Raw genomic sequence first — 24644 nt, forward strand, 5'->3', positions numbered from 1 at the left:
AGAATGTTGAATTTTTCCAAATATGTGGTGAGTTCAGCATTTACCACCCCTTCTGCTATTTTAGTAATCAGCGGGATACTAGCGATAGGTCTGTAATTAGATGGGACATTGGATGGTTCTTTTCCAATTTTTTAAATTGGAGTAATCATAATAGTTTTAGACAGGTTAAAAAGACACAGGTTGTTCAATAAATAAAGGCTATGGGGCTCATAATTGAAAGAGAAAAACATCCAAAAACTGGCCTAAGTCGGTACTTGGACGATCATAAATGAAAGATGTCCAAGCGCTGAATCAAATCGGGTTTTGGACGTATTTCTAAACGACCTAGGCCTTCATAGTGCCGCTGAACGACCATAGCTAAACGGGGCGTTTCAGGAGGAGTGTAGAGGGCAGGATTTGGGCAGGCTTAGACTTAGTCGTACAGCATGTATAACCGAATGTTTTACAACAGAGCCTAGACAGAACTTGAACATTGTGACTTAGACCATTAAAAACATGGTCTAAGTCACAAAAACCCACCTAAAGTCACCAGATAAGCAGTGGAAGCACATAATACAGACCCCCACACACTACCGCAGTGATCACCGACACCCCCCCAACCCCATAAAAATATTAATCTCACTTTTAAAATTCAGCTTCCAGACCAACAACACCTGGCAGCCTGGCATAGGAAAGCCTAGTCGTCCTGCACTGAGGCAGCTTAATTTGACTTAGGGGTGGGTTAGGGACCCATAGAGAGGAGGCCCCTTGCCCATAAGCCCCTGTAATCACTGCATTGATACTGAAACATGTGCACTCCCCTATACACCCCCAAAACCCTTTTTTACTGGCATATAAGTGGCTCCTGCAGCCATAAGGTCTATTAGGGTGGTAGATAAGTGGGTCTAGGGGATTCTGGAGGTGGTTTGGGGGGCTCACCATGACCTATATGGGAGCTGTAGTGAGATGATGACATGCAGACAATGTACACGATGCAGGCAAGAATTTATTGTACCAAAGTTAAAATGCAGTGATAAAAAACCTTTTTACCAATCAAGAGACCCAACACGGTCCATGTTTCGGACAACACACCTTCGTCAAAAAACTAAATCACTCAAAAGCACTCATTTTCTCCTTTTGAGTGATTTGGTTTTTGGCAGCGGCTCTTGGTGTAATACACAGGCATTTGTTGTTACCTTCTTTTTTTGCGGTACATTGTATACCTTATTTACCATGGACCCCTGACGAAGGCGTGTTGTCCGAAACACAGACCGTGTTGGGTCTCTTGGTTGGTAAAAAGGTTTTTTATCACTGCATTTTAACTTTGGTACAATAAATTCTTGCCTGCATCGTGTACATTGTCTGTAGTTTTTGTTTGGTTTTCCTGTTTTGGTGGTTTTTCTGCAGATTTGGTTGGATTTCTTTTTTTGTTGCTCTTGTGAGATGATAACATGGCACCCTTTTTGTGAAGTTCACAGCAGTGCCCTGTAAGGTACCCCACTATTTAGATACCATGTCTGGGTTTTCAGTCCATCATTTTGCAGACCCCTCCCACGTCCAACAGGGCTTGTTCTAGGCATTTTTGACTAGGACGAAAATGTGGTCTAAAGATAGGCGATTTAGCGGCTTGGACGATCAGATCGGCAGGATGTATAGTTAGACAATTTTCAAAATCGGCAGGATGTATTTTTTGAAAATGTGTCCTAAGTTATTTTTTTACTTTGGTCAACTTATGACTTGGACGAAAACAGACTTAGACGTTCCTTTCGATTATGCCCCTCCACACATTCATTTATGTTAAGAATGTGAATTGAACACATTTTCATTTTGGTGTCATAGTAACATAGTAAATGACGGCAGATAAAGACCTGAATGGCCCATCCAGTCTGCCCAAACATAAACTCTATAATTTAATGATTTAATTTTAATTGTTCTTTTTCTTAGATATTTCTGGGACAGAAACCCAGAGCTCTGCCCGGTACTGTGCATCTACTGGAGTCTCCATCGAAGCTCACTCCAGCTCATCTAAACCATCCCAGCCCATCCTCAACTGAATGGCCATACACGTGACACAGACCGTGAAAGTCTGCCCAGTACTGGCCTTAGTTTTTCAATATATACCATTATTTTCTGATTCATCCCACACTTTTTTGACCTCTGTCACCATTTTCCTCTCCACCACCTCTCTTTGGAGCACAATCCAGGCATCAACCACCCTCTCTGTAAAGAAAAATTTCCTTACATTACTCTTGAGTCTACCACCCCTCAACCTCATATTATGCCCTCTGGTTTTACCACTTTCTTTTCTCTGGAAAATATTTTGTTCTACGTTAATACCTTTCAAGTATTTAAACGTTTGAATCATATCTCCCCTATCCCTCCTTTCCTCTAGGGTATGCATATTTGGGGCATCCAGCCTCTTATCATACGTCTTTTGGTACAAACCTTCTACCATTTTCGTTGCCTTCCTCTAGACTGCTTCAAATCTTCTTATATCCTTTGCCAGATACGGTCTCCAAAATTGAACACAAAACTTCAAGTGAGGCCTCACCAATGACCTGTACAGGGGCATTAACACCTTCTTTCTTCTACTGTCTACGCCTCTTTCTATACAGCCCAGCATCTTTCTGGCAACAGCCACCACCTTGTCACACTGTCTCTTTGCCTTTAGATCTTCAGACACTTTCAACCCCATCCGTGCATATCAGCCTTTCACCTCCCAGCACATACGGCTCCTTCCGATTTCTAATCCCCAAATGCATTACTCTGTCATATTTCTTTTTCCCAACAGTTGGACCTTTATTTCAGCTCATTAGAAACATTTTTGTTAAAATCTTTTTATAACCTTCTCTTTATTAAAACATGGAAGAAATTTTACAGAAAAAATGTGCAGCACAACAAGTTAGTGAAGTGTTGCTTTGAGAGTCCTTTTATAGAATAAGTTGTGACCGTTGAATAACTGTCATTATAATACACACTTAGCCACAGGTAATATGTCCATTAAATCTGAAATCTACGAAATCAAGGGTCAGCTGTATAACTTTTACCATTCTTGTCAAGGTTCACTCCATTAGCAGCATTTACAATTTTTATAGGTCCCCCCCCACCCACACACACACACTCCACCTTTTCCTACTGGCCCACTGAGATGCTCAGCAAATAATGGTATCAATAATAATAACAAATAGCAGTACAAACCAAATGATAACTCTTCAGAGTTTTAAGGATTTCCAAACTTTGAGGAAAGAAGCTAATCTATTGTTTTAAACTAGATCAGATATCAAATATACATTTGGAGTGGGCAGACTTGATGGGCCATGGCCCTTATCTGCCATCTATTTCTATGTTTCTATGTTTCCAATGAGGGTGAGTCCAGTGGTTTCTACTATGGCTCTGTGTTTGCTGCTGTAACAATTAGAACTAACAGTCATAGATTCCTTCTGTAGATCACAAGAATCAGTATTTAGCAGAAGCCAGTTCATTGATATTTCAACATTTATGCCTAATAACTTTGTTCCATAGTGTTCCTCTAGACTAGCACAGATGGGTATTATGTACTCTTACCAGCAGATGGAGCCTGAGAACCACTGAGCTTTGACTTAACCTAGTATAAGTGGGCTGTGCAGTCCCCTGGAAGCCAATCACTTCTCAGTGTCAGCAGATGGTAGATTTGGTAAGGCTGTGCAAACTCCCTGAGGTTTAGTTCCTTCCTGAGGATGAGAATTCCCTACTGATTTTTGTTTCATGGAAAAGTTAAGAATGTCCTCTATTTTATTTATTTTACTGGTTGCGGGTCTGGGACTGAGGCCTGCGGGGTTCTGTCAAGTCAAGGGGGTGTCACACTTGGGTGGCTGGGTCCCTCCCCTCCTAGATCTTAGATCTTCTTTGAGTTTTGATCTAGTAAAAAAAAAAACAAAAAACCAAAAACCCCTCTGCTGGTCAGCTCTGCTTGTAAACAGAGAAGTTGCCTTCTATATAGCCAAATGAACAATTGAAAAAATGAAATAATAAATTGATTAAAGGGAATAAGAATCATTTTTTCAATCTGCTCCTCGCAGCTGCCAGTCTCTCTCTTCAGTATTTAGCTCTGTCTGCCAGTTTTCTTCTCTCCATTGGGTGTCCCTTTCTGTGCCAAAAACACTCTTTTCAGGCCAGGAGCATAAAATCATTTTCAGGTTAACATCTACTCGACCACTGAGTTCTTCGACCTAGCATCAGCAGTATTCTCCTCAATGGCCAAAGCGCCAAGTGGCTTTAAGCGGTTCATGCGTTGCAATATCGGCTACTGAACCACTTAACTGGTATGTTCAGTGCCTAGGTCCTAAATACCATGATACTTCTTGCCCACTTTGTTCCAAACTTCAAAACAAGTCGCTTAAAGCCAGACATCTGTAGTTTGAGAAACTTTTCAGGTCTACCTCAGGAACATTGACCATGTCTGCAGACTCCAGAGCCTATCCCTCAAGACTATCTGTATCAGCACTGGTACCATCGTTGCTGAGGTCAACATAGAGTTCATCAACCATGCTGCCATCAGGATAGGTTCATAAGAAAGCTAAGAAGTATAAGCATCCTTCTCCCTTCAGGCATCCATTGGCATCGTTACAAGCATCCACCCCATTGACACACTCCAAGTGTCGATTTATTCAGGCTATATCTCCATCTTTACAGAACTGGTGTCTCCTCTGAGGTGTGCCTCAACATCGAGGTCACAAATGCCTTGACACCCGATGCCATCTGTGCCTTCAGTACCTCATGCACCATCAGAACCTGCACCTTCCCTACAGGACCAGATTCAGGAATTGCTACAGAGAGAACTAGTTACATAGTAACATAGTAGATGATGGCAGATAAAGACCAAAATGGTCCATCCAGTCTGCCCAACCTGATTCAATTTAAATTTTTTAAATTTTTTCTTCTTAGCTATTTCTGGGCAAGAATCCAAAGCTCTACCCGGTACTATGCTTGGGTTTCCACTGCCGAAATCTCTGTCAAAACCTACTCCAGCCCATCTACACCCTCCCAGCTGTTGAAGCCCTCTCCAGCCCATCCTCCCCCAAATGGCCATAAACAGACCATGCAAGTCTGTCCAGTACTGGCCTTAGTTCAATATTTAATATTATTTTCTGATTCTAGATCCTCGGTGTTCATCCCACGCTTCTTTGAACTCTGTCACCGTTTTCTTCTCCACCACCTATCTCGGGAGCGCATTCCAGGCATCCACCACCTTCTCCGTAAAGTAAAATTTCCTAACATTGCTCTTGAATCTACCACCCCTCAACCTCAAATTATGTCCTCTGGTTTTACCATTTTCCTTTCTCTGGAAAATATTTTGTTCTACGTTAATACCCTTCAAGTATTTGAACGTCAGAATCATATCTCCCCTGTCCCTCCTTTCCTCTAGGGCATACATATTCAGGGCTTCGAGTCTCTCCTCATACGTCTTCTGGCACAAGCCTCCTATCATTTTTGTCACCCTCCTCTGGACTGCTTCAAATCTTCTTACATCCTTCGCCAGATACGGTCTCCAAAACTGAACAAAATACTCCAAGTGGGGCCTCACCAATGACCTGTACAGGGGCATCAACACCTTCTTCCTTCTACTGGCTACGCCTTTCTTTATACAGCCCAGCATCCTTCTGGCAGCAGCCACTGCTTTGTCACAATGTTTTTTCGCCTTTAGATCTTCAGACACTATCACCCCAAGGTCCCTCTCCCCGTCCATCCATATCAGCTTCTCACCTCCCAGCATATACGGTTCCTTTCTATTATTAATCCCTAAATGCATTACTCTGCATTTCTTTGCATTGAATTTTATTTGCCAGGCATTAGACCATTCCTCTAACTTTTGCATATCCTTTTTCATATTTTCCACTCCCTCTGTGGTGTCTACTCTATTACAAATCTTGGTATCATCGGCAAAAAGGTACACGTTTCTTTCTAATCCTTCAGTAATATCACTCACAAATATATTGAACAGGATCAGCCCTAGCACCGAACCCTTAAGGACTCCACTACTCACCTTTCCTTCCTCCGAGCAACTTCCATTAACTACCACCCTCTGGCGTCTGTCCGACAGCCAGTTTCTAACCTAGTTCACCACTTTGGGTCCTATCTTCAGCTCTTCAAGTTTGTCCAAGAGCCTCCTATAAGGAACCATATCAAAAGCTTTGCTGAAATCTAAGTAAATTACACCTAGCTTATGTCCTCAATCCAGCTCTCCGGTCACCCAATCAAAAAATTCAATCAGGTTCATTTGGCACGATTTACCTTTTGTAAAGCCACGTTGCCTCAGATCCTGTAATCCATTAGATTCAAGGAAGTACACTCCTTTCTTTCAGCAACACTTCTATTATTTTTCCAACAACCGAAGTGAGGCTCACCGGCCTGTAATTTCCCGCTTCATCCCTGTGACCACTTTTGTGAATTGGGACCACATCCGCTCTCCTCCAATCCCCGGGAATCACTCCCGTCTCCAGAGATTTGTTGAACAAGTCTTTAATAGGATCCGCCAGAACCTCTCAGAGCTCCCTCAGTATCCTGGGATGGATCCCGTCTGGTCCCATCGCTTTGTCTACCTTCAGTTTTTCAAGTTGCTCATAAACACTCTCCTCCGTGAACGGCGCAGAATCTACTCTATTTTCTTGTGTAACTTTGCAAGACAATCTTGGTCCTTCTCCAGGATTTTCTTCTATTGGTATGCTGCAGGCGCACTCGATGCAATAATCTGCTACACTGCATTCAGCCTCATCTTAGCTCAACTATCACCTCAGGAAGTAATTAAGGGACCAGTCTCGATCGACACACTATCACCAATCTACATTGAATAGACCTTTCAAGGAACATCTACACCCTGATGTCCCTTAGCTCAGCATTGAGGCTCATCCTGAAGCACATTCCATCATTCGCCTCAATATAATGCTCGATGTTTACATATCCATGTTCCAACAGTTCCTGTTGACCATCTCCTCAGCAATCACCTCATCCATCAATGCGTTGATCTCCTTGATGCTCATCTAGCTTGCCTCAACATTCAAGTCCTCGTTCTCCATCTCCAAGGCAACACATCAAGGAGTATGAATCAGATTTATCATATATGATTCTTCTGACTATCCAAACCTATCTGCAGGTGAGTCTTATGGAATTCCCTCAGACCCATCACCGCTTCCTCCTCTACACAGATCTCCACCTGATAGTCTGTCATTCACAAAGTTTATTAGACTGATGGGACAGGCTCTTCCTATCAAAATGGAGTTAGAATCTGAGCCAATGGCAGAATTGTTTGATGCCCTAGACAAGTGTTTCTCAACTTCTTCAAGCCCCCTAGATCCAAAAATTCTCAACCAAGTACTCCTAAGCTCTGAGCAGCAGAGATTTTGAAATGGATATTTTTTTTGTTAAATTGTAACTAACTAGGAAACATACATAACAAATACAGGTCACTGAAACTAGCATACAGACCAAGGCATACTTGGCATGATCTGTTATATTTCATTATCATATAAACTGCCCCCTTGACAGGTGGGTGTCATTCTTACCATCTGAGTGAAAATGAAGAAAGACACTTAGACAGAAGAGGCACTGTGGATCAATTTGGAAAGAGGGAATGGTGAATATATTTACATTAGTGTGATATATAAACCTCCTTCACAGATGGAAGGACAGAGATTTAATAACAGTCATTCAGAATACTGTATGTCTAAAAAAGGGGAAGTTTTACTAATAGGTGATTTTAACATGCCGGTTGTTGATTAGGGTATCCCTATTGTGGGGTCTTCTAGAAGTAGGGAGGTCTGGATTCTCTACAAGGAGAACTGTTCCAGAAGTTGGTAAAGGAACCCATGCGGGATAGGGTCATACTGTACTTAGTGCTTACAAATGGAGAAAGTGTTTCTGATGTTACAATGGGTGATCATCTGGCATCCAGTGATCACTGCATAGTACAGTTTAATATTAAGATGGGTATAGAAAGGGCTCATTCAAAAGCAGAGGTTCTAAACTTTTAAAAAACTAACTTTGTTCAGAAGAGGGATTACGTCAAAGAATTGTTGCCTGGATGGAAACGTTTGGAAGGAGTGGAAATGCAGTGGGCAAAACTGAAAGGAGTAATTATAAGAGCGACAAACCTTTTTGTGAGGCAAATAAGCAAAAGTAAGAGGAAAAGAAGGCCGCTTCGGTTCTCAATAGTAGTAGCTGAGAAGGTAAGGAATAAGAGGTTAGCTTTTATAAACTACAAAAGATCACAGAAAGAGGAAGACAGGCAAAAATATCTAGAAAAGTTAAGAAAGGCTGGTCATGTAGTCAGGAAAGCAAAGATGCAGATGGAAGAATAAATAGCTGACACAATAAAATGGGGAGACAAAACATTTTTTTAGATATATTAGTGATAGTAGCATTGTGAGACAGAAAGGTGAAGGGGAGAAATATTTAGAAGATGATAAAGAAAAGGCTTAATTGTTTAACAGATATTTCTGTTCTATATACACGGCTGAAGTGCCGGGAGTGGGACCACAGAAGACAAACATGAATAGGGAAGGAGGAATGTTAGACCCTAATCAATTTGCAGAGGGTTGTGTTTGTGATAAAGATAGACAAAGATATGGGGCCGGATGGTGTACATCCAAAGGTACTAAAGGAACTTAAGGAAGTTCTGGTGGCTCCGCTGACTGACCTTATCAATGAGTCTCTAGAGTCAGGAGTGGTACCGGAAGACTGGAGAAGAGTGGATGTGGTCCAGCTCCACAAAAGTGGAAGTAAGGAAGAAGTATGGAATTACAGACTGGTAAGTCTGACTTCATGATAAACAAATTAATGGAAACGCTTCTAACACAGAGAATAGTAAAGTTTCTGGAATCCTGTGGATTACAGGACCATAGGCAATATGGATTCACTAGAGGTAGGTCTTGTCAGACAAATCTGATCAATTTATTTGACTGGGTGACCAGAGAATTGGCTAGAGGGAGCGTGGTATATTTAGATTTTAGCCAAGCCTTTGACAGGGTTCTACACAGATGTCTAATAAATAAACCGAGTGCCCTCAGGTTGGTTCCCAAAGTGACGGGCTGGGTCAAGAACTGGTTGAGTGGAATGCGGCAGAGAGTAGTGATCAATGGAGATCACTCTGAGGAAAGGGATGGTACCAGTGGTGTGCCTCAAGGCTCTGTTCTTAGGCTTGTTCTTTTTTAACATTTTTATAAACGATTTTACTAAAGGGCTGCCAGGTAAGATTTGCCGGATGATACCAAAATCTGCAGGATGGTGTGAATAACATGAATAAAGGCCTGGCGAAGCTTGAAGAATGGTCTGAAATTTGACAGTTAAAATTTAATACTAAGAAATGTAAGGTCATTCATTTAGGCTTCAAAACCCCAAGGGAACAGTACAGTTTAGGGGGTGAAGAACTTATGTGTACGATACAAGAGCGGGACTTGGGTTTGATTGTATGTGATGATCTTAAGGTGGCCAAGCAGGTTGAAAAGATGACGGCGAAAGCTAGAAGGATGCTAGGGTGCATAGGGAGAGGTATGGCCAGTAGGAAAAAGGAGGTATTGATGCCCCTGTATAAAACTTTGGTGAGACCTCATTTAGAATATTGTGTACAATTCTGGAGGCCGCACCTTCAAAAAGATATAAAAAGGATGAAATCAGTCCAGAGGAAGGCTACTAAAATGGTGTGTGGTCTTTGTCATAAGGCATATGGGGATAGACTTAAAGATCTTAATCTGTATACTTTGGAGGAAAGGCGGGAGAGGGGAGATATGATAGAGACATTTAAATACCTACGTGATGTAAATGCACATGAGTCGAGTCTTTCATTTGAGAGGAAGCTCTGGAATGAGAGGGCATAGGATGAAGTTAAGAGGTGATAGGCTCAGGAATAATCTAAGGAAATAATTTTTTACAGAAAGGGTGGTAGATGCGTGGAACAGTCTCCCGGAAGAGGTGGTGGAGACAAAGACTGTGTCTGAATTCAAGAAAGCCTGGAATAGGCATGTGGGATCTCTTAGAGAGAGGAAGAGATAATGGTTACTACGGAGGGGCAGACTGGATGGGCCATTTGGCTTTTATCTGCCATCATGTTTCTATGTTTTTCTCTCTCAGACATACACACATTGCCCATGTTCCCTCTGCCCTTCTACTACTATTAACTATTTCTATAGCACTCTTTCTGAGAGTTTGTTGATTTTGTTGAGATTGGGAGTTATAAGATCAACAGGCTCTTCTTGCACCTCAATACATATCAGTTACTGCAAAAAGTCTAAAGCCCTGTGTGATGCTATGGCAAACTAAAAGTATATTAAAAATTGTGATATCACCTCAATAAGGCCAATATATCAACCCAGGACCTTACCATATCATAACAGCACTAACTTTCAGAACTCAAAGAGCAACAACCTTATACACTGCAAATATTACACCAGATCCTAAAATACTAATACAGCGCCTAATGAGAAAACAGAACAATGGGATTGCTGCAAGATTTCTACACAGAAATTACATACACAAAACACATGAAACAAGGGACCACAGATCAGTAATAGAGATATGAAGGCAAAAATCATAACTGGAAACCTCAAGAAGTCAGACTCAGCATATACAGCAATACTAGAAAAACATAAATACAATATAATCAATAGATTAGATTTTCCAATGACTAGCATATTCCAATTAATAAATTCAGAATGAAATACTTTTCTCTGTCTTTGTTGTTTGAATAGCATGGAATTTTCATCCAGGAACTTGTCCAAACCTTTTTTAAACCCAGCTATGCTAACCACTGTCACAACATTCTCTGGAACTCGTTCCATTTAAAACATTCAAAATAAAATGCTTTTTTTTCTACCTTTATTGTCTGGACATTTTATTTTTCCATCATGTTGGTTCCAGTTTCTCTTTTCTGCTGTCCTGTCACCTGCTAATTCTTCAAGCAGCTGCTATTTGTTTTTTCTCCTCTCTCCTATCAACTCGCATTCCCTCACTATACCTGCCTCTTACAAATTTATCAGTTCTTTTCAGATCTTTTCTGCCTCTTTCTCACCCTTCTCTTTACTTTTCAGCTACTTTTCCCAATGGAAAACTGCTATCATCACTCCGATACTCAAAGATCACAAAATCAGTATAAATGATTCGACAAACTATCGCCCAATTGCCAACATACCCTTTCTTGCCAAATTAACAGAAAAACTGATATTTAACCAGGTTTCTGATTTCATTGAAACCACTAATGCTCTGCACCCCAATCAAACTGGCTTTCGCAAATATCACAACACCAAATATTCAATGATAGGATTAATAACTAATATCCACTACTTCTTAGATCACCACAAATCTGTTATTCTGTTCTCATTGGATATATCCGCAGCATTCGACACAATAAACCATGACCTGCTTCTTAAACGGCTAGAATCAATAGGCATTAACGACCATGTTCTTAACTGGTTCATTTCGTATCTTTCCAATCGTGTTTCACTCGTCAGGTTCAATAACGAATACTCTAAAGCCTATTCTTCATCCTTTGGGATTCCCCAAGGTTCTATTCTGTTGCCTCTCCTGTTCAATATCTTTCTTTCTCCATTACTGAGCATCTGCCAGTCAATTGGTTTTACTTCTTTCTCTTACGCGGACGATATTCAACTTATCCATCCTTTAGACCCAGAAAACAACAATGATATTTTGTCTATAAATAAAAAACTAGAAATAATACAAAACTGGCTCAATTCAAACAAATTAGCATTAAACATTAAAAAATAACTAAATCCATGCTTTTTGCCTGGAAAAAGGACATAGGTTTGAAGTCCCCATTTGTCCTTAATAACACCCCCTTGGAGTCAGTATCCACTTTAAAAATTCTTGGGATCATAATTGATGATAAACTACTGTTTCATGAACACATTACTTATCTAGTTAAAACATGCTTTTATAAATTACATTTGATACGCTCAATCGCCAAATGTCTTGAGCCCAAATCGATTAACATACTAATTCATTCCTGATTATAGCTAAAATGGACTACTGTAACTCACTCTTACTTAATATCTCCCTAAAAGAAAAAAGAAGACTGCAAATCATTCAAAATACAGCTATTAAACTAATCCATAACGCTAAGAAATATGACCATGTTACCCCATTAATGATCGATTCTCATTGGCTCCCTATCGGCCATCGCATTTCCTTCAAGGTCATGCTGCTAATATACAAAACCCTAACTTTTAACGAACCACAATTTATAGCTAGAATGCTGATACCCCATAACACTTCCTGACCACTCCAATCATCCTCCCAAAATCTCTTATCTATCTATCCCCTCTTTGAAAATAGTAGGCACTAGAAGACCTGATATGTTCTCCGTAATGGGCCCCCAATGGTGGAACTCATTACCACAATACTTTAAAGATAAAAAGGATCTTATCTCTTTTTAAAAATCCTTAAAATCTTATCTTTTTAAAGACGCTTCTAACCTTTAGATTTCAGATAAGATCAATGTTCTCAGGTTTTTTATCTTTTCCGTTCCCCATTGTTTTTTCCTTTTTTGTTTACTTCCTCTAAGAAAAATTGTAACTTTACCCCCTTTCTACCCTAACTCATGTTAGTCTTATTGTCAAGAATTATGTTATTTGGTTTGTCTTTTTTGTAACTTACTTCTTTTTTAAAAAAATTTTGTATATCGCTTAGTAAATCGAATAAGCGATTCATCAAATATTATTAATAAACTTGAAACTTACTTATCAAATCTCCATCTTCTATCACCCATTACCTCTCCTAGTCCCCATATCACTCCTTCTTCAACCCTCCATTCCATCTTTAATTTACTCCCCCCCCATTACCACATTTCTACCCTCTGTAATCACTATCCTCTCATTCATTTCCTTGCCACCTCTCTCCTCCTCCTCCTTGTCTCTCCAATAGGGTTCCACCATTCCCAGTGTCTTCCTCACTCCACCCTTCTAGTCCAGTATCTGCTCCCTCTTCCCCTCTCTGCCCGCCTAACCTGCCATCTCCCTTTCCCTTCTCTCTTTCCTGCTGCCTTCTCCCATCCCTCATTCCCATTGTCTTGCATCTATCCATCACTCACTTCTGCTCCTGGATCCAACATCTCTTTCTTTCTCCCCTCTTCACCTGCTGTGTATTTCTCCCTCCCTCTCATATACCCCAGTGTCCAACATATCTCTCTTTCCCTTCTTTGTTCCGTAGGTCCAATATCTCTTTTCCTCCCCCCATGCAGCATTATCTCCCATGTCAAACATCTCTCCTTTTCTTCCACCCCCATGTCCATTTCTCCCTCTCTCCCTCCTCTCCACCCCCTATGTCCATTTCTTCCTCTCCTCATGCAACCCTTCTGCAACAATTTTCCTTTCTTTCCTCCCCACCAACCCCATGCACCATCTCTCCCTCCCCTCCAGCCCATGTCCATTTCTCCCTACTCTCATCCCTGCTGCAATTATTTTCCTTCCTTACCTCCTCCCCATCCCAAAACCCCACTCAAAACTAACTTGCTGTCTCCCCATGCACCATCTCTCCCTCCTCTCTAGCCCATGTCTCTTTCTCCTTTCTCACCTCTCTCATCCCTCCTGCAACAATTTTTTACTCCTTCCCTCAACAACTCCTTCCTACTCACAACTATTATTCATTGCTGTCTCTTGCTTCAACAGATTAGCGGCAGCAGTTCATACATACTGCCTGTTGCTAACCTGGAAGCTTCTCTGTCGCATCCTGCCTGGGCAGAAACAGGAAGTTCTGACAGAGGGTGGGATGTGGCAGAGGAGAGGCTTCCGGGTAGGTAGTGTGTATAAATTGCTGCTACTAATCTGTTGAAGCAAGAGAGAGAACAGCTGGCCCATGCAGGGACCATGTGAGCTCAGCCTGCACAGGATGCAAAATTAATTGCAGGGGTGGCAGCGATGATAGTAGTGGCTCCACTAAGGGATTGAAGAGGAAAGAGGGTGGGAGACCCATGCAGCACTGCATACCCCCCACCAGTGGTTCAAATACTCTTTGGGGTACATGTATTGCATGTTGAAAACCTCTGCCCTAGATTATGAACAGTGTCCCAAAGATTGTCTTTAAGTTATCATTCCACAATCTGATGAAGGATGCTATGTTCAAAAACTAGGAAACACCACTACTAGTACCAGTTGCCCCATGTAAACTTGACATCTTGTTCTGGATCCAATCTTGCCCAGGTTTTGATAAACCACAGCTAGAACATCAATCACTTCTGGTGGCATCTGCTTTAAAAAAAAATCCAACAGTTCAGGGACCTATGCTTCAACTCCACCAGGACGAGAGGGCAGAACTCTAGATAGGTTTGGACGTAGAGTATTCCTAGGTTGTATGCTAACCAGCAGGATATTCAGCTACAATTTTTATATGACTTTTTAAGTCTCTGATTCAAAAGCTCGCCTCATCAGTGGTGTAGCGAGGGACGTTGGTGCTCAGTGCAGTGGTGCCTGCCATTGCCATGCCATATGTCCCCCAACTCTCCCCTGCCACTTGGGTGCCCCCACCCCCATGTACTTCTTGAAATGTTTGCTGGTGCAAGCAGCATCTTCCATCTGCTGCTCATGCCGGCCTTAGCTCCCTTTTAACGTCACTTCCTGGTCATGGGACCAGGACGTGACATCAGAAGGGCGCCAAGGCTAGTGTGAGCTGAGCACCAGCTGTAAGATGCTCACACTGGTGAACATTTGAAGAGGTACGCCAGGTGACAGACAGAAGGAGAGGCACCGGTACCCCTGCGAAGACAACACCTGGAGTAGTCCACTCCTTCTGCCTCCCCTTACTATGCCACCAGGGCCGCCATCAGAAATTTCTGGGCCCCTTACTGAGCAATCCTATTGGGCCCCCCACGCACCCCTTCCCCCCCCCCCAACCCCCCCTTCTTCCATGGGCCGAATACACACATACTTTTCTCTGTCGCCGCACTCTTTGACCAAAAGATTTGTAAGCCTGCAACCACGTCAAGGTAGACTCTTTCAGCAGGGCCCTAACCTAACCTAAACTAAACTAATCTATACCTATCTATTCTAAACTAACATATGTCTAATACTGAACTAATAACAAACTAACAAACATCTGCATAATAAATAACTAATAAATAATAGTGCTAGTAGCTATAATTCACTTTTGAATGTAAAATCTCAGTTAAGAATTTCTTTTGACCTTTGTAGGCCAGAAGTAGATTACAATTGCACAATATTTTTTGTAACAAGTATTAAATGTGTTTTTATAAATACTGTAAGCTTAATAAATATATCAGAAAAAACTACACATCTGAGCACATATCTGAATATACACATCTGTATGATCCCATCCTCCTCTGCTTGCCTATAGCTGCATCATGCATGTTAAAAATGTACGATATGTTGATATGTGCACCTTCCTTCCTTCCCATCCATCCTCCTCAGCCTGTCCTTACACATCCACACCTGCATGTTAATGATGATGTATATGCTATGATGATAAATAAGTGCATATGAGCACATCATTAACATGCAGCTATGGATGAATATAAAAAAGAAACAATATTCTGTACAATTGTCAATTTATAAATCAGCGTCTTTTCCCCATTCTCTCTTCCCCATTTCCCTTCAGCGTCCTCAGCCCACTCTCTCTCCACTTTCCTTCAGCACACGCACATAAAAACAAGCAAGTAATTTATATCATTTTCATTCTATTCATTCATAGAAATTAAAGTCTAAATAATGCCAGTCACATAACAAAACATGATTTTACAAAAATAATTCCCTGCACAGTCAAGCCTTCAAGGATTACTAGATGTCTTTCAGCAGTTCCCCTCCCTCCCTCCCCCTTACCTTTGTGGCCAAGTCAAAATGATCTACCAACAATAAAATTTTAAAAACACAAAGCACGCTGTACGCAGAGAAAATGTTAATTATCATTTATATTCCGCGGGTTTTCAAAGAGGTCGAGGCAGATGACTTTATGCAATGTCACCTCAGTAACAACTATACAAAAATAGACAAATATTCCCCCTCCCTTTTTACTAAAACGCGATAGCGGTTTTTAGCGCAGGGAGCTGTGCTGAATGCCCCACGCTGCTCTCAACGCTCATAGGCTCCCTGCGCTAAAAAACGCTATTGCGGTTTAGTAAAAGGGGGCCATAGTGCAAAATATAGACAGCATATATAAATTCTCAAAGCAGACACATTTTGATCACTAAATTGAAAATAAAACCATTTTTCCTACCTTTGGTAATTTAATCAGTCTCTGGTTGCACTTTATTCTTCTGACTGTGCATCCAATATTTCTTATATTTCTTCCCTTCTTTCAGCCTCCTGTATGCTTCCTCTCCTCCAGACCTCATTCCCTCCCCAAACTTTTTCTTTGTTTCACCCTGCCCCTTCTTTCTTTTTCTCTCTCTCCATACCCCCTTTCTTTCTGTATGTCTGTTTTTCTCTCTCTCACCCTGCCCCCTTCTTTCTCTCTCCACACCCTCTTTCGTTCTGTATGTCTGTCTTTCTCTCTCTCTTTCCGTGCCCCATTTTTCTTTGTTTCACCCTGCCCCCTTTCTTTCTTTTTGGCTTCCTGTCCCCCCTTTCTTTCTTTCTCCCTGCCCTCCCCTATGCCACCACCATTGGGAAAATGCTGCCACCGCCACTGGGGAATAGGCTGCCACTGCCGCCATCGGGAACAGGCCGGCACCGAGTTCGCCCTGCTTCTCTTCCCCGCGGGGCCGACCAACTCTCGCCACCCGATGTCAATTCTAACGTCGGAGAGGACGTTCTAGGCCAGCCAGGCAGCGATTGGCTGGCCCAGAACGTCCTCTCCGACGTCAGAATTGACGCGAGTGGCGAGAGTTGGCCGGCCCCACAGGGAAAAGCAGGGAGAACTTGGCGCCGGCCTGTTCCCATTGGCGGCGGTGGCACTCAAGTGGTTAAAGAGCCGCAGTTTGCCGGCCTAGGGAGAACACTGGAGGGTGGCCAGCTGTGCACCCCCTTGGGACGTAAACCTGGGGCGGGGCGGGGCGGACCGCCCCACCCACCCTGGTATGCCACTATCTATACCTCACTCCTTCCCTATGACCAAAAATTCTCCTTTCTTCTATTCCCCGTGTACACAACCATCTCTTTCCCTCCCTTCCTCTCTCCCAAGTCCATGCCTTCTGTGTCCAAAAACCCATTCCCTCCCCCACCTCAGCATCTCTTTCCCTCCCTTCCTCTCTCCCAAGTCCATGCTTTCTGTGTCCAAAAACCCATTCCCTCTCCCAGCTCAGCATCTCTTTCCCTCCCTTCCTCTCTCCCAAGTCCATGCCTTCTGTGTCCAAAAACCCATTCCCTCCCCCACCTCAGCATCTCTTTCCCTCCCTTCCTCTCTCCCAAGTTCATGCCTTGTGTCCAAAACGCACTCCCTCCCCCCTTTTGTGTTCCACGTTTGCCTCCCAGCCCATCTTTGCAACTTTCTCAGCAAAACGAAGCTCAAGCCGCGAGGCTCGTCTTCTGTTCCTGCCTGCCCTGCCGCGCACAAATAGCCGACCGGAAGTATTCTCCGACGTCAGCGCTGACGTCGGAGGGCAGGCTTTGCCTGACGTCGGGGAACGCTTCCGATCGGCTATATGTGAGCGGCAGGGCAGGCAGGAACAGAAGACGAGCCTCGCGGCTCGAGATGTATTGAATTCCGTGGGTCCCTCGTCCAACTCTCTTCTGTCCACGTGGGGCGGACCGCCCCTCCCCCTAGACTGTGGCCTAGGACCTGGGGGAGCCCGGGCCCCCTGTCAGCTCCGGGCCCCTGAATGCAGGACTGGTGGTACTGCCCTGATGGCGGCCCTGTATGCCACTGCTCCTCATATGATTAATATCTAACAGAAGAACATGTGAGCTCAATTCAGTTTGGTCTTTGCTTCATTCCTTTGCTTGTCTTTACAGGCTGATCTTTATGCCTGTCAGGATGCCAGTCTAGAGAGACACTATGGAAGGAGAAATTAGATCATACCTGCTAATTTCCTTTAGTCCTGCTAGACTGACACAGAGTCCATCTGTTTTTTGTCTCTATTGCTTGTGTTTCTCGTTTGTACCTCAGTTTGATCTAAACTGTGAGGCCAGAGTTATAAAAAAAAAAAACAAAAAAAACACAAACCCCAGAAAGGTTGAATGATAATTTGACTATACGAGTTACGTTACTGCTCTCCTACTTTGCATCAAGTGGCCACTCATGTAGTTAGGGCCAGAATGGGCTGATTCATTGTGGGACATTTCATCGTAGCTGCATTGAAACGGCCATCCTGCATTGTCCCATTCCGCTGATTGGCTGAACACACTCAATGGCAGGATGCAGGGGCGGCATCTTCTGCAGGGTCCCAGGCTCCAATCATAGCTGGGGAAGAGTGGGGTTTAGGATTTGATTCAGGGGTTATGGGGGGGTATTGCCCCCCCAAATGAGGCATGATCTGTCCCATTTTGTGCTGGGGTGTAGGATGAGTCATTGTGGACGATTCAGGTAAGAACTAATTTCTCCTTGTCATTTGTGCAGTAGTGTTCCAAAATAATTAGATTGTAGAGTATGACCACCAAAAGTGCTTTGTTGGCCACATCCCCACCAACAATACTTACTCTCTTTATTCCTAAGTACCTTATGTATCTCAGTCTTCACATTTTATGCTAGAATAATTAAAACCCCATTGGTTTTCTTTCCCTCCCAAAGAAGCAAAAAAATCATGTAGAAAACTCTTATAGGGAACATCAATTTTTCAGCACTACAATATACAGCAAGCAAGTCTCCTGAAGTAAAAACATATCATGCTTCAAGGATAATGTTTCCTTAAACATAGCTGCCGTTATCTTGGGGAGTTCAATCCTTTCACATAAGACTAAACATTTTCACAAGTAGATTTGAATCACTGTTCGCATCTATGGACAATTATCATGGTACCCATTTTGTTCTGACATCCAAGCATACCAGATGTTCTATATATTCGGTAGAACAAAGGGCTAGATTCACTAAGGCCACGGATCCGATCCACGAAGCGTCCTCATGCAAATGAGGGTGATCAGAGTCACCCCCCCAACCGACCGCAGGGATCGCTGAAGAGCAATCCTGACGCATGCACAGACCATCTTCTGTGCCTATAGATGGTCTGCGCATGCTTATAGAGCTTAAAACTTTTTTTTTTAACTTTTTTTATTTTGCGAGCCTGTGGCTTTAACCTGCTTTAAACCCGCAGATTAAAATCACAGGTTCGCACTGTGGGGAAGGACAGGAGAGTCAAGGTAGAGAGTAGGGCGGCGAGAGTCGGGGCAGAGAGCAGGGTGGCAAGAGGAGAGTTGGGGCAGAGAGCAGGGCAGTCAGAAAGGACCTGAGTGACTGGTCCTCAGCAGTCGCTTATTTTTTGATCGGTGTTCATGAAATTTTTTCGTGAATTGCTGCCTTCCTACATTTGCATGCCATTCCCTCTCATTTTCATGATCGGATCGGGAGTAAGGTTAATGAATCGGGTTGGGGTCAAGTGATCGGGACACGATCGGTATTCTTAGTGAATCTAGCTCTAGTACAAATCCAGAAAGCAAGTGTCAAATGCATCATAATGCCCCAACCCCCACCCTACTTCCTACTGCTCTCTCTTTAAATAGAACTCAACTCTACACCCTCCTCCCAGGACCATACCTTTTACCACAAACCATAGTATATTCCAAATCTGGAAAAGTTGACAGTATCCCTCCAAGCCTCATTGCTATCCCCATTACCCTTGCACACATACCAACCATGAAACAATGGATAATCCCCACAGTCTTGTCTTATCAGAGTAATCCACTTCATGCAGATCCACTGTTAATATGCAATTAAACTCAGTGAACAAGAAGCAAGCTCCAGTTGTCTTAATCCACCCAACTCACATTGCTAGCGCTCTTTTCCACTCCAGCTCAGCCTGGTTGCGAGCACTATCATTAGAGTTCTGTTGTAGGTGTTTGTCTTTGTGAGGTCACAGCTTTGTCAGTCAGACCTGGGTGAGCTTGGTTTGACACTTGTACCTAGTCAGTATGTAGACTACAGTCAATCAAGGGGCAGCAGTTAACCAATCGAAAAATTTTTCTGAGCCATAAATGTAAAGGAATGCCCAAAAGTGTATAACCATTTATACCTCGTTTTATTCTTTGCTATTATGTAATCACTTTCAGCTCCAGCCATTTTCACAGAATGAAAGCAGAAACATCAGCAAAAACACCAACCATAAATAATCCCATTCAATGCCTTCCACTCATGCAGCTTATTTGCCTTATGAGGACCTAGCAGCTTATTAATGTGATGAGGTTCCAGCATGTGATGAACCCTTTCAGTTTCAAGATCAGTTCGCTGGATATGCCTGCTTTGAGCAGCATTAGTTGGAAATTTTGTTTTTCTCAGGTGAGTTCAGGCACTCACCGGAACCAAGTTATTTCTTTGTTATCAATTTTCAGAATCATCTAATTTATTATAAAACTCCTCAGCATTCTCCTCCAATGCCTGATATTTTTTATGGAGATCTTTAAGCTCTTCGGCATACTCAACTACTTTCTCTTGAAAATCTTGAAGCCCATGCCCTATCTCCTCCACATTCCACTGCAGATCAGCTATTTCAGCTTGCTTCCTTCAATCACTATTTTTGTGTCTGCCATCCATCTTTACATGTTTCCAATACAGCAGGGACAATGTATCAAAAGAGTCAGAAAAGACGCTAGGCTGTAATTGAGAGACTGACTCAATAAATAACACCACCCACGAGAAGGGCCCGCTGTACACAAACTCAGCTCAGAGACATAAAACTCTGAAGAGGGGGAGGTAACCCCCTCTTGGGGCAAGAGTTTACCATCCAATCATAGCTTAATCAATGTTAAAAGCGGGTCCAACTCAAAGGTGTAAAAAAAATTTTAACTGTATATATATCTTAATTGAAGTACTGAATACAATAAATTCAAAAAGCTTTTGCACTCAGGTTGATACTGGAAACTGGAAAAACCTCACTTAGCTTAGTTTGAAGGAAAGCTCATCAGGGTCCCAACGCGGCCCCATTTCGGTGTCTGCTTCAGGAGACCCCGCCAACTGAAAATTCAATTCTGCTGAGGAATAACACCATATTAAATTCAAAAATAGTGATCTGAAATGCAAAAACAAAAAGCATAAAAATATGCATCAGATACGGGCAAAGAAGCTCTTAAAGCCACATATCCATGCAGGTCAAAACCATATTTATAGCTGACATATCGGACGAAAGCACATAAAAGTACATACCGGTCAAAAACGTAATGACATCATAGAATCACTTGACAGAAGCAAAAAATACCTCAAAAGTACACTGCAAAAAAGGTCAGACGTGATCAGAGGAATGCTACCCACTCGATCTCATTATTGAGGCCATTTGGGTGGAGAGTGTTTAGATTGAAGATCCATTTTTGCTCTTTTCTCCACAACATGCACGCGGTGTCGCCACCCCTGGTGTTAAATAAACAATCCAAAACTGTAAATTTAAGATCAATCAAGGCATGATTCTCATGTTGCCAATGTTGCACCAGAGGGGCTTCCTGTACTCCTGTACGTATTCGGCTCATATGTTCCCCAATACGGAGCTTCAAACTTCGGGTAGTGCACCCCACATACACAAGCTGACACGGATATGATATTGCATATACTACATGATGAGAATTGCAATTGGTAACTAGCTGAGTATACTCGTATTGAGATGGCAATAACATTTGTTGAGTGGTGACACTGTGTTGACAAACCTTACAGTGCCCACACAGAGAATGCTGTCCCCTTGGAAGATTGTAAAGAGATTGACTTGAAAATTGAGAGTGTATCAATTTTTGTTTAAGATTTGGAGATTTTGAGAATGCAAATCTAGGGACCTCTTGAAAAGCCTCATGATACTGCATAACAGGCCAATATTGTTTAATGATTTTCTTAATTTGAAAAGCATGAATGGAATATGGTAAGACACAAACCAACGGGCAGGGGTCTGGCTTGGGTTGAGACTGAAGTAACAAAGAACAGTTGGCATATAAGCCTCTCTTATAGGCTTTCTTAAGTACTGAAGGAGGATAACCCTTTACTAAAAATCTATGCCTAACTTCATCTGCTCTATAGATGTATTCTTCCACTGTGGAACAGAGTCTTCTAAGACGTAAAAATTGTCCAGTTGGTATATTGTTCCTTAAGTGTTTCGGGTGAAAGCTGTCATATTGCAACAGATTATTCCTGTCTGTAGGTTTGCGGTAGATGGAAGTGTGAAATTTACCATTTTGCAACGTGATATTGATGTCTAAAAAGAAGACTCGGTGACGATCTGTAGTCATGGTAAACTGTAAATTAGGATCACAACTGTTGAACCAATCAAAGAAATGCTCCAAATCTGCCACTGTACCAATCCATACTGCCAGCACATCATCAATGTATCTCTTCCAGAATAGAAAATATTGCCAGAATTCAGAAGGGTACAAAAACTTACTTTCAAACTGAGACACATAAAGACATGCTATAGAAGGGGCCATTTTAGACCCCATAGCAGTGCCTTTGATCTGTTTGTAAAAATCTTGATCAAATTGAAAGTAATTCATGCTGAGTGCCACTTGGGCCAAGTCAAGCAAAAACTGAATTCTGGTATCTGGCATATCTTGAGCTTGTAATTCTGCTTTAATAACTTCAATAGCTTCACGTTGAGGAATGTTAGTGTACAACGCTGAGAGATTTGCATTCTCAAAATCTCCAAATCTTAAACAAAAATTGACACACTCTCAATTTTCAAGTCAATCTCTTTACAATCTTCCAAGGGGACAGCATTCTCTGTGTGGGCACTGTAAGGTTTGTCAACACAGTATCACCACTCAACAAATGTTATTGCCATCTCAATACGAGTATACTCAGCTAGTTACCAATTGCAATTCTCATCATGTAGTTTATGCAATATCATGTCCGTGTCAGCTTGTGTATGTGGGGTGCACTACCTGAAGTTTGAAGCTCCGTATTGGGGAACATATGAGCCGAATACGTACAGGAGTACAGGAAGCCCCTCTGGTGCAACATTGGCAACATGAGAATCATGCCTTGATCGATCTTAAATTTACAGTTTTGGATTGTTTATTTAATACCAGGGGTGGCGACACCGCGCGCATGTTGTGGAGAAAAGAGCAAAAATGGATCTTCAATCTAAACACTCTCCACCCAAATGGCCTCAATAATGAGATCGAGTGGGTAGCATTCCTCTGATCACGTCTGACCTTTTTTGCAGTGTACTTTTGAGGTATTTTTTGCTTCTGTCAAGTGATTTTATGATGTCATTATGTTTTTGACCGGTATGTACTTTTATGTGCTTTCGTCCGATATGTCAGCTATAAATATGGTTTTGACCTGCATGGATATGTGGCTTTAAGAGCTTCTTTGCCCGTATCTGATGCATATTTTTATGCTTTTTGTTTTTGCATTTCAGATCACTATTTTTGAATTTAATATGGTGTTACTCCTCAGCAGAATTGAATTTTCAGTTGGCGGAGTCTCCTGAAGCAGACACCGAAATGGGGCCGCGTTGGGACCCTGATGAGCTTTCCTTCAAACTAAGCTAAGTGAGGTTTTTCCAGTTTCCAGTGTCAACCTGAGTGCAAAAGCTTTTTGAATTTATTGTATACAGTACTTCAATTAAGATATATATATATATATATATATATATAGTTAAAAAAAATTTTACACCTTTGAGTTGGACCTGCTTTTTTTATTATTATTTATTTATCATTTTCAACTTAAATTTCAAGTATTTACACTTGTACAGAAAGCAAGAATAGGATAGATATCAAATACAAAGCAATATAAATCTTAAATTAAACAAATATACTATTTATGCTCAAGTCCACAATTAGGATCCAAGAATTATTGAAAATTGGCGAAATTATCTAAAAAGAAAATTGTAAAAGAAGCTGAGAACTATAGCACTGAGATGAGGTCACAATATCCTAAATATAGGGCTCAAAGATTGTTAACATTCAGGCGAGACATAGCCATGAAATTTGTCAATTGTGATGGTTCAAAAAACACATATTTAAGAGTACGGTGATATACAATACATTTACACGGATGTCTCAAATAAAAGGTTGCTCCCAAAGATAAAACCCCAGGTTTCAAAAGAAGAAATTCACGGCGACGCCTTTGCGTCTCCCGTGCCAAATCTGGGAACATTTGTATTTTATAACCAAGAAAGCTTTTTTGTCTATTTTTAAAGAAAAGTTTTAACAACCAAGTTTTATCAATTGACAAAGCTAAAGTAATAATCATGATGGCTGGTGATGCTAGATCCTTCTCAGATGTTTCTAAAATCTGTGATATATTTGGAAGTTCTTGATCTGAAGGTTTTTCTTTTAGTTGTTGATTTTGTTCTTTATCAGGCAAATAATAAACCCGTGAAAATGGTGGTAATGAATCTTCGGGTATCTCTAAGTTCTCTACTAGATATCTCTTTAGCATTTCTCTAGGTGTTACTAACTCAAGTCTTGGAAAGTTAATTAACCTTAAGTTATTACTGCGTGAATTGTTCTCAAGCATTTCAGTCTTCTTCCTTAGGTTAATATTATCTTTAACTAATGCCTCTTGAACTTGTTTCAGTGATACAATTTCTTTTTCCATTTTTAGAACAGATAAATTAGAAGTATTTGTTTCTTTTCTTAAATCCTTCAATTCGTTATCATGTTCCTTAA

This window comes from Geotrypetes seraphini, chromosome 7 (genome assembly GCF_902459505.1).
Source record: "Geotrypetes seraphini chromosome 7, aGeoSer1.1, whole genome shotgun sequence".
NCBI classification, from domain to species: domain Eukaryota; kingdom Metazoa; phylum Chordata; class Amphibia; order Gymnophiona; family Dermophiidae; genus Geotrypetes; species Geotrypetes seraphini.